We start from the raw sequence: 10,746 nt of genomic DNA, 5'->3' as shown, positions 1-10,746 counted from the left end.
GGTTTGATGGTAGACTCAACTGGTTTTGTTTTCAAATTTGTATTTTGACTTATTATGCAGTAATGCTGTTTGATACCTATGACTGACCTTAATATTCTAAGTTGTAATATTAATGGCCTAAATGGCCCACACAAACGTACAGGTTTTCTGGATTTTTTGCGAAGGAGAAAGATTGATATAGTGTTGGTTCAAGAATCCCATTTGAAAGAGGAGGATGTACACAGGTGTAATAATAAGTTTTATGAAGTGGTATCTCATTCATCTTCGGATGCTAAAACCAAGGGTGTTCTAATATTGGTGCGGAGGACTTTAAATATTACTATTTTAGATAAAGGTTGTGATACAGACGGTAGAATAACACATATAAAAACAATAGTGGAGAATAGGAATATTGTATTTATTTCATTTTATGCCCCTTGTACTCCTGAACCTACTTTTTTATCTGTTTTGTCTTCCTATCTTTTTAAATTTTCAGATTTTGAAATTGTATTAGGTGCAGACAAGAATTCTGTAATGTCGCATATCCTAGATAGATCTGGACCAAAGGAATCACATTCTCAAGCCTTGTGTTCTGACAAACTTAGGCAATGTGTGACCTCGTCTTCATTGGTGGATAGTTGGCGTTTACTAAATCCTTCTGCTAAGTCTTTCACTTTCTTTTCTGCTACTCATAAATCCTATTCGCGAATTGACTATATTTTCATTTCTACTTCTTTATCTTCAACTGTTTGTGATGCCGATATCTGTTCCTTATCTTTGTCTGATCATGATGGAAATTTGTGCAGATTATCTTTGATCCCTCGACCGTCTCGCGTGACTAGATGGCGATTTAACCCTAAATTGTTACAAGATGAAAACTTTTGGAGTCAATTCAGAAATAATTTTACTGAGTTTATTGAAATTAACCAAGGCTCAGTGGATGATCCGCGAACACTTTGGAACGCAGTTAAAGGATTTATAAGGAATACCTCAATTTTATATGCTTTTATATTTTATTGTTTCTCTGACTATACACTCAGCAAAATCATGGCGGTTAGATCCGAGCTTAATTCATTACTGAGATCCAGGGCAGAATTCCTGATTCAAAGATGCAAGCAGAATTATTATTTTCAAGGAAGTAGACCAACCCACCTTTTAGCTTTCTTTTCTGCTACTCATAAATCCTATTCGCGAATTGACTATATTTTCATTTCTACTTCTTTATCTTCAACTGTTTGTGATGCCGATATCTGTTCCTTATCTTTGTCTGATCATGATGGAAATTTGTGCAGATTATCTTTGATCCCTCGACCGTCTCGCGTGACTAGATGGCGATTTAACCCTAAATTGTTACAAGATGAAAACTTTTGGAGTCAATTCAGAAATAATTTTACTGAGTTTATTGAAATTAACCAAGGCTCAGTGGATGATCCGCGAACACTTTGGAACGCAGTTAAAGGATTTATAAGGAATACCTCAATTTTATATGCTTTTATATTTTATTGTTTCTCTGACTATACACTCAGCAAAATCATGGCGGTTAGATCCGAGCTTTATTCATTACTGAGATCCAGGGCAGAATTCCTGATTCAAAGATGCAAGCAGAATTATTATTTTCAAGGAAGTAGACCAACCCACCTTTTAGCTTTAAGAATACACAACAGTGAAAAGTTTGCTAATATTTCAGCAGTGAAATCCTAATCCGGGCTCATTGTGACAGATCCAATAGACATTAATATTTCTTTTCATTCTTTTTACTTTAACCTCTATACTTATTCTGCTGTTGCTGACCCTGACTCTTTTGCATCTTTTCTGTCAAACCTTGATTTACCTAGGCTGTCAGATTCGGACTCTGATGACCTGGCTGAACCGATTACCCTTCAAGAGCTGGAGTCAGCAATTTGATCTATGAACAAGGGGAAATCCCCAGGTTTAGATGGTATTCCTGTCGAATTGTATATTACTTTTTGGTCGGATTTAGGCCCCCTCATGTTAGATATGATACATTTTTCAGTTACTCAAGGTTCATTTCACCCATCTATTAATATAGCTGTGATTTCTCTCTTGTTAAAAAAAGATAAGGATCCAACTTCATGTTCTAGTTACCGGCCACTCTCTTTGATAGGGACTGATGTTAAATTATATCCTAAGGTACTATCTCGTCGTCTTGAGAAATATATGAACAGGCTAGTTCACCATGACCAAACAGGGTTCTAAATCTGATCCCATTTCCCTTTCTGTATCTATTCCAATGGTTAAGTACCTGGGGATAGATATTTTTCCTTCCCTGCAAGAAATTATTTAAAAAAAACTATAGTACTATTCTAGGCAAAATATCCTCAGATTTAGAAAATTGGTCTCGTCTTCCTACTTCTCTTCAGGCTCGTATATCGGTGATTAAAATGAATGTTCTCCCACATATTAATTTCTTCTCTTCTATGATTCCTCTAGCTCCACCAGTTGGTTACTGGAACAAACATGATGCATGTGTTTCACGGTATATATGGGATGGGAAACTGTATTAAACTGACTATTTTACAATGAAGTAGATTACATGGAGGTCTTTCTTTCCCTAATTTTAGATTGTATGCCCAAACCTTTTCCCTCCGCCCTTTATCAGTTTGGTTTGACCCTGATGCTTCTGTATTTTGGAAAGCAATTGAGAAATCTATTGTGTATCCATATAAATTGAAGCATCTTGTTTTCTTGGGGGTTCCGCTTAGGCAGTGTAAATCTAGGTTTGGTCCCATTGTAACCCATCTCATTTCTACATGGAGGGATGTTGAAAGACATTTACAACTAGTTGAAACTTGGCATAAGCATACGCCAATTTTTCAGGCAACACTCCATTCCATTGTCCGCAATGGACTCATCACAAAGTAAATACTCTGGGAGATATTTATGATGATAGTGGTTTACAATCTTTCCAGAATCTCAAAACTCAATATAATCTGCCAAGCACTTCCTTTTTTATGTATTTGGTCATTAGATTGGCCCTATGGGCATATGGGGTGCCCTGGAACTCTCAACTGCCTATTCACCATTTGCGCAAACTAATCCTTCCCTCTGAGGAATCTCCCTCCTCTGCTTCAGTCATCTATCTTTTTCTTCTTGAGCATTCTTACAAACCTTTATCTATTACAACTGTTTGGGCTAAGGATCTTAATGAGGATGTGTATGTTTTATTTTCAGATTAGATATGGGGAATGTTTAAACTGTCTTCTTAAAACCCAAACCACCAAATGATTAATTGGAAATTGCTGCATAGGGTTTACTTGACTCCAATGAAACGTTATCATATGAAGCTGTCGTCTTCTCCTAAGTGTATTCTCTGTTCGCAAGGATCTTTAGGCACATTTTTGCATTTTTTGGGGGAGTGTCCCTTTCTCTTTCCTTTTTGGATTCAGCTCTCTCAGGACCTTTCTTATTTGTTGGGTACTGAGATATGTTTGTCTCCACGTAATTTTTTCATGAATGACTTTTGGGACCTCACCTTGTCTGTCCAACAAAGATGTTTACTGTTAGCTGCTCTCACTGCAGCAAAAAAGTTGCTAGTCAATCGTTGGAATCCTCCTCACACAATGGACAGAAGAACCTGGGCGGTTTATCTGTTAGATATTATCTCAGTGGAACTCTCAACTTCTCGTATACATGGATCTAATGTGAAAACAGTTAATTTATGGCATTCAACTTTTAATGTTGTTTCATCTTTTCTCAAATCTTTGTAAATATTATTTTATTGTATTTAATTTTTATTATTGTTTATTTTACTTTATGCATTTATTTATTATTTTTCTTCTCTACTCTTTAGTCTACCAGGGGGTGGGATGGGTTGGGACGGGTTCTACATTTGCTGTAATGATGAGACTGAAACATTCAGATCCATATGCAGAACTTTAATTATGAGAATGGTCAGACAGGCAATGATCAGTAATGGCGTCAGGTATGTTAGGGATAACCAGAATCGATAACAGAAACAAGCAGATGTCGGGGCAGGCAGCAGAGAATCAGAGTCGGTATAAAGAATCCAAAGGTCAGGTACAGAAGGAACAAACACAAGGAAAAACGCTCGGAAATGTCAGGCTGGCTAAACAAGACTTCGCAATGTGGCTGTGTGTGAGTGCTGCTTATGTGTGTGTAAATGAGGTGCAGGTGTGGCAAGAAGATTAGCTGATGAATGAGGTGCAGGTGTGGCAAGAAGATTAGCTGATGAATGAGGTGCAGGTGTGACAAGGTGCAGGTGTGGCAAGAAGATTAGCTGATGAATGAGGTGCAGGTGTGACAAGGTGATAGTGATGCAGAGGCTCATGGGAGATGTAGTTTGGGTGTGGTGCAACAGATGAGAGGTGCTAGTGTCCAAGTGATATGGTGACATCTGGTGGTTGATGGGTGGAATGGTCCTGAGTGGAGTGTCCTCGACTGAAGTTCGTGGGCACTCCAGCTAATGATCATGACATTTGCTCAGTTGCTTTTTGTTTTCTGCTGTTGTTCACAAAAGAAAATTCAATAAACAGTTGTTAACAAAAAAATGGTACCGGCGCCTGAACCGATACTTTAAAAAAAAGAGACAAAAAAAAAATATGAATAACATTAAAGAACATTACAAATATTTAAAATAAATCCATCGCTTTCACCTTGGATGCTCAGATTCCCCAAGTTGTGCTTCCCTTACTCTAAGGTTAATAAATGTTTTTTACAATCTGGGTCATTATTTTATACAAAACCAAACATAATGTTTCTACTGTATCTCTGTCAATCTCTCTGATATTTAGTTAAAATTAGTGCTGTCTGTCACTGTCTTTAATCAGTCCTGTGAATTACTGTATCCTCATTCTTTATAAAGTAGTAACAATGTCATTTGCAAAGTACAGTACTATGCAAAAGTCTTAGGCACATTAGTATTTTGACCCCAAAAAAAGGTTTTAAGCCAGTTATTTATATCTTTTGCTGTAGTGTGTCAGAATGAAATATCAGTTTGCCATTAATTTTAATAATAATCTAGTGTGATTTTGAATGGATAAGCAGTCTGACAAGGGCAAAATGATTGTTTGGAAATGTAAACTGATATTTTCTACTGACACACTACAGCAAAATATAGAAATAACTGGCCAAAACACCATTCTCTTGGTTGAAAATACTAACGTGACTAAGACTTTTGCACAGTGGTGTATGTATAAAGTACGTATGATTAAATGAAGTATATTTAAATAAGTACAACTGAAGTATGCGTTGGTTCATATGTTAGCAATATCAGCTTATATAACTAGTAGCTAATGTTAGCATCTTACCTGCTGCACTGTCTGCTGCTTTCTCGTCGTAAGACCGATAGCCTTCCTTTCACTGGTGACTTTGTGTTTGAGGCCACAAATGTTACAAAGCTGTCATTAAGTTGAAGTTATCACACAGTCCTCGCTCAAGCCGCTCACTCACTCTGTTTCATTACAGAAACAGAATTACATTACAATTACATTACTTTCATTACAGTGTGCTCCTTAGCACTGGGAGCTCCCTCTGCTGTCCATAAGGTGCCTCTGCGCACCAGCCATTTCAAACCCAGCCTCCAGTATTTGGGCCACGCCTCCTAATTTGCATACACTCCTCAATCCTCAAATGCCCAGTCCTAAATCCCCAATCCTTAATGGCTAAATGATTAAATGCCCAATCCTAAATGACCAAATTCCCAATCCTAAATCCCCAAATGCCCAATCCTAAATCCTAAATGGCTAAATGACCAAATGCCCAACCCTAAATAGAAAATGCCCAATCCTAAATACAAAATGCCCTATCCTAAATACCAAATGCCCAATCCTAAATACCAAATTAATTTTTGACTTGGACTTTAAGTTTCAAATTTAGATTTTTAGATTTGGTTTAAGGCTTTTAGTTTTAGACTTTTAGTTTATAATCTGACTCAATAATTCCTCCATACACACGTCCTCTTCCATGCAGAATCGTAACATTTTATGTTTATTGGAAATTCTTAATTATTGATGATGGTGGAAATGGGAATTTTCACTGCTCAAGCTTTTTTATTAAAACCACTAATTTGTGAAACTCAATTATCTTTTGTTGCACATCAGAAATATATTATTTAGTTTTTCTCATTGTGATGGATGATTAGTGGAAATTAGAATTTGGGTCTTGTTTTCCCTCTTATTTATATTTCTGTGAAACAGGAAACCATTAACACCCATGAGTCAAGTAAAACCACACTTAAACTTCATGTGTCAAGTCAAGTCAATGTTGATCTCCGTGAACAAGGTCAAGTCACAGTTGATCTTTATGAGCCCAGTCAAATCACCACCATTCTTCCAGAAACCATTGCATTCTTCCAAAAACCATTGCATTTCATGGTCATAATCACCCTGAAGTGCTAAAATATTGAACATGAATGTGAATATACTTCAGAGATATTTTACTCATAAGAATTTCTAGGGGTGCCAATAATTGTGTCCAACATGTATTTGAAAAAAACATTTATTTCATAATGATATTTTCCCCCATTTAAAATTCTTATTATCCAATTAAAGGTTAGATTTTTGTGATTTTTTTTTTAATAAAACATCAAGAGGATTAACAACACAGATTCATTTTCACAGCTGCCTTTGATCATATTTACCAAGAGTGCCAATATTTTTTCCCATGACTGTATAATAATATTCTCAATGTTACCCAGAAAACAGGATACAGGTTTAACTTATTTGAAACACTTCTACTAAATGTTACACTGTCAGATATGCGAAAGAAATCTAGTTTAGATTAGATTAGATTCAACTTTATTGTCATTATGCAGAGTACAAGTACAAAGCTAATGAAATGCAGTTAGCATGTGCAAGAATATAGTGTTTTATATACATATAAGTGCAGAGTAAGTGAAGCTATGATTTACAGAATGTACAGTGGAGTTGTTATATACAGTATTAAGCAGAGTATGTACAGAATATAAATAGGAATGCATTGTAGGATTATATATATACATTATGAACAGCAGCAACGTAAAACAGTGGCAATAAATACAGTTGGTTGAGTGTACAATAGTATTGTTAAACAATGTATTATATGCAAAATAACAGTAGTGCAATGCTACTTTTTATAGAAATAGCTTACTGTGCTTTGTACAGTAACAACTTTAGACAGTTTACATTGTAATAGCTTGAACAATGTGCAGTCTGTGCAAAATATGAGTAGTGCAAATACATGTATAAAGTACTGTGACCAGTGCAGTAAGAGCACTGGTCACAGTGTTCACAGTGCTCCGCCCAAGTAGCCACTCCGCCCAAGTAACGTTAGCTGTGCTCCTACGCCTAGTGAGAATATAGTTCCCAGTATTTATACGATTAAAAATGGTCTCTGTCTCATATAGCCTTGTTATTTGTACACGCTGTGACTATACAGATCACAACATGTAAATAGGAAAATGTTTGCATTATTTTGTCACTTATTGGGATTACTATGCTATCAGTATCCATTTACATCCAGTCTTTGTGCTAAGCTAGGCTAGCGGTGGGTGCGTCAAATAACACTTACAGAACGCACAGAAATGAAAAAGGTATGTATGGACTTATCTAACTCTGGGGGATACTGTGAATAAGCTAAAGTCCCAAAAAGTCGGAGTGTTCCTTTAACCTGGCTTACACATAACATACTAATATGCTTTTAATATCCAAATCCGTTAAAGGATTTTTAGGCTGCATTAATTAGGTAAACCGGAACCGGGAACACTTCCCATAACACCCTATGTACTTGCTACATCATTAGAAGAATGGCATCTATGCTAATATTAGTCTGTTTCTCTCTTATTCCGAGGTCACCGTTGCCACCAGATCCAGTCTGTATCCAGATCAGAGGGTCACTGCAGTCACCTGGATCCAGTAAGTATCCAGACCAGATGGTGGATCGGCACCTAGAAAGGACCTCTACATCCATGAAAGACAGCGGAGACCAGGACAACTAAAGCTCCAGATACAGATCCCCTGTAAAGACCTTGTCTCAGATGACCACCAGGACAAGACCACAGGAAACAGATGATTCTTCTGCACAATCTGACTTTGCTGCAGCCTGGAATGTAACTGCTGGTTTCGTCTGGTCAGAGGAGAACTGGCCCCCCAACTGAGCCTGGTTTCTCCCAAGGTTTTTTTCTCCATTCTGTCACCGATGGAGTTTCGGTTCCTTGCCGCTGTCACCTCTGGCTTGCTTAGTTGGGGTCACTTCATCTACAGTGATATTGTTGACTTGATTGCAAATAAATGCACAGACACTATTTAAACTGAACAGAGATGACATCACTGAATTCAATGATGAACTGTCATTTTGCATTATTGACACACTGTTTTCCTAATGAATGTTGTTCAGTTGCTTTGACGCAATGTATTTTGTTTAAAGCACTATATAAATAAAGGTGACTTGACTTGACCACACAGCCAGGTGCTCTATCCCTGTAGGCTGATTCATTGTCACCCTTGATCAGACCTACCACCGTGGTGTCATCTGCAAATTTGATTATGGTGTTTGAGCCATAAACAGGAATGCAGTCATGGGTGGATACGGAGTACAGGAGAGGGCTCAATATGCAGCCCTGTGGCACGGTGTTCATGGTGATGATGGAGGATGAGAGGTTACCTAACGTAACAGACTGAGGTCTGTTAGTCAGAAAATCTAGAATCTAGTTGCAGAGGGATGTGCTGATTCCAAGTTGGCTGAGCTTGGAGATCAGCTTGGAGGGAATTACAGTATTGAAGGTCCCGTTTTTTGTGCTTTTTTGAAGCTTTGATTGTGTTTACAGTGTGCAATATAACATGTGTTCATGTTTCGTGTGAAAAAAAAACAGTATTTTTCACACAATTCACCTATCTGTATACCGCTGTTTTCACTGTCATAAAAACAGGCTGATGACTTCCTTGTTCTATAAAGTCCCTCCTTCAGAAATACGTAACGAGCTCTGATTGTGCCAGCGGTTCCTGTGTTGTGATTCGACACCAGCTGAGCACAGGCTGCCCTCCTGGAAACGCAATTGGACTAGTTTTGAGAAGCAAGTGGGCAGGAGCATGTGCTGGAGATGTACTTATAATCACAGGAGCGTTTTTACTGACGAGATGCGCATGAAAATCGCCCTAACATCTAGTTAACAAAGCTAAACAGTGTTGCCCTTTGTGTAATAAGTTACAGAAACTGTTAAACGCACCAACTTAAATAATAAAATACACTTACCGGTTGTGGTCCATAAACAACGCCTTCTCCAGACAAAGAGGGAACTGCTCCATCTTTCAGGAATAATCTTTGTGCGAATCCGGCATTAAACTGATTGAGATTGAAGAAGCTGTCGTCAGCAAGCTGTCCTCAGCAAAATGTGCTGCACATACAGTAGTTTTACACGTGGATTATAATTTTCGGGAACCGAGTTAAACATAAATTGTAACCATTATTCTCCAAGTACAGCGTCCCTGGGAAGGCCAAACAAAGGTGATTGGACTCCGAGATGAGAAATAAGACCGTTTCGACGATATGGCGACAAACACAAACGCAGCTATTCCTCTTTTCCGTCGGAGCGCAACAAGACCACGCCCCCCTTTTTGAGTATTCATGTGGGCGGAGGTTAGTCAAAACTGTTTTAGTGACATCATTACTGTAGGAACTAGAGGGATTTAGTCCAAACGGGTCGTTTTTTTTGTAGGCAAATTCTGTTAAATAAAATATCTCACTTGGCATTGAATTTTGAGCTTTAGAATGTTACAGATATTATTTATACTCTAACAACAACATTACACACTAACTAAAGTTTAAAACATCGGATCACGAAGAACGGGACCTTTAAATGCAGAACTGAAATCAATGACCAGCATTCTCACATGTTTTTACTGTCCAGGTGGGTGAGGGCAGAGTGAAGTGCCATAGAGATGGTGTCCTCCGTTGACCTATTGTGGCGATAGGCAAATTGGAATGGGTCTAGTGTAGCAGGGAGATGCAGCCAGCTTCTCAAAGCACTTGGCAATGATGGGGGTGAATGCAACAGGACGGAAGTCGTTAGGGACAAAGCCAGTGGAGTGCTTCGGTATCGGCACGATGGTGGTGGTTTTGAATAAAGTGACTCTAAGCCTTTGAATGGTATAATGTATTATGTTACAAAAGCTTTTTGTTTTACGTAAGTGCTGATCTTTGGATCTCTCTATTCATCAAAGAATCCTGAAAAAAAATAACTGTTTTAAATATTAATATGAATAATAATTAAAAAAGGTTTCTTGAGCAGAATATCAGCATATTAGAATGCTTTATGAAGGATGTGACACTGAAGACTGGAGTAATGATGCTGAAAATTCAGCTTTGATCACAGAAATTTTTTTTAACAGAGAGTTTAACAGATATTCACATGTTTATTATAGTAAAAATATTTCACAACATTACTACTTTTGCTTTACTTTGGTTCAAATAAATGCAGGCTTGGTGAGCAGAAGAGACTTCTTTATAAAATATGAAAAATATTACAGTTCAAAAACATTTCCCATCCTGCCTCATTCCTGGGACTGATTACACACACACACACACACACACCTGCATCTAATAACACAAGCACCTGCAGCTAATTATGGAAGCATATGGGTAGCAATATTCAATTTGGAATGTAATATGCAAAATGACAATGCAATATGTAAAATGGCAATGCATTTCTGTATTTACATTTACATTTTCCAATACATTTGTGCAACGTTTGGTGCAAAATGGTGGCAAAATTATCATTTAAATGCTATTTTTCTTAAATGCATTAACACTCCC

The sequence above is a fragment of the Carassius carassius genome, chromosome 17 (assembly GCF_963082965.1).
Source record: "Carassius carassius chromosome 17, fCarCar2.1, whole genome shotgun sequence".
Taxonomy (NCBI): domain Eukaryota; kingdom Metazoa; phylum Chordata; class Actinopteri; order Cypriniformes; family Cyprinidae; genus Carassius; species Carassius carassius.
Note: the sequence above shows the minus strand (reverse complement) of the source record.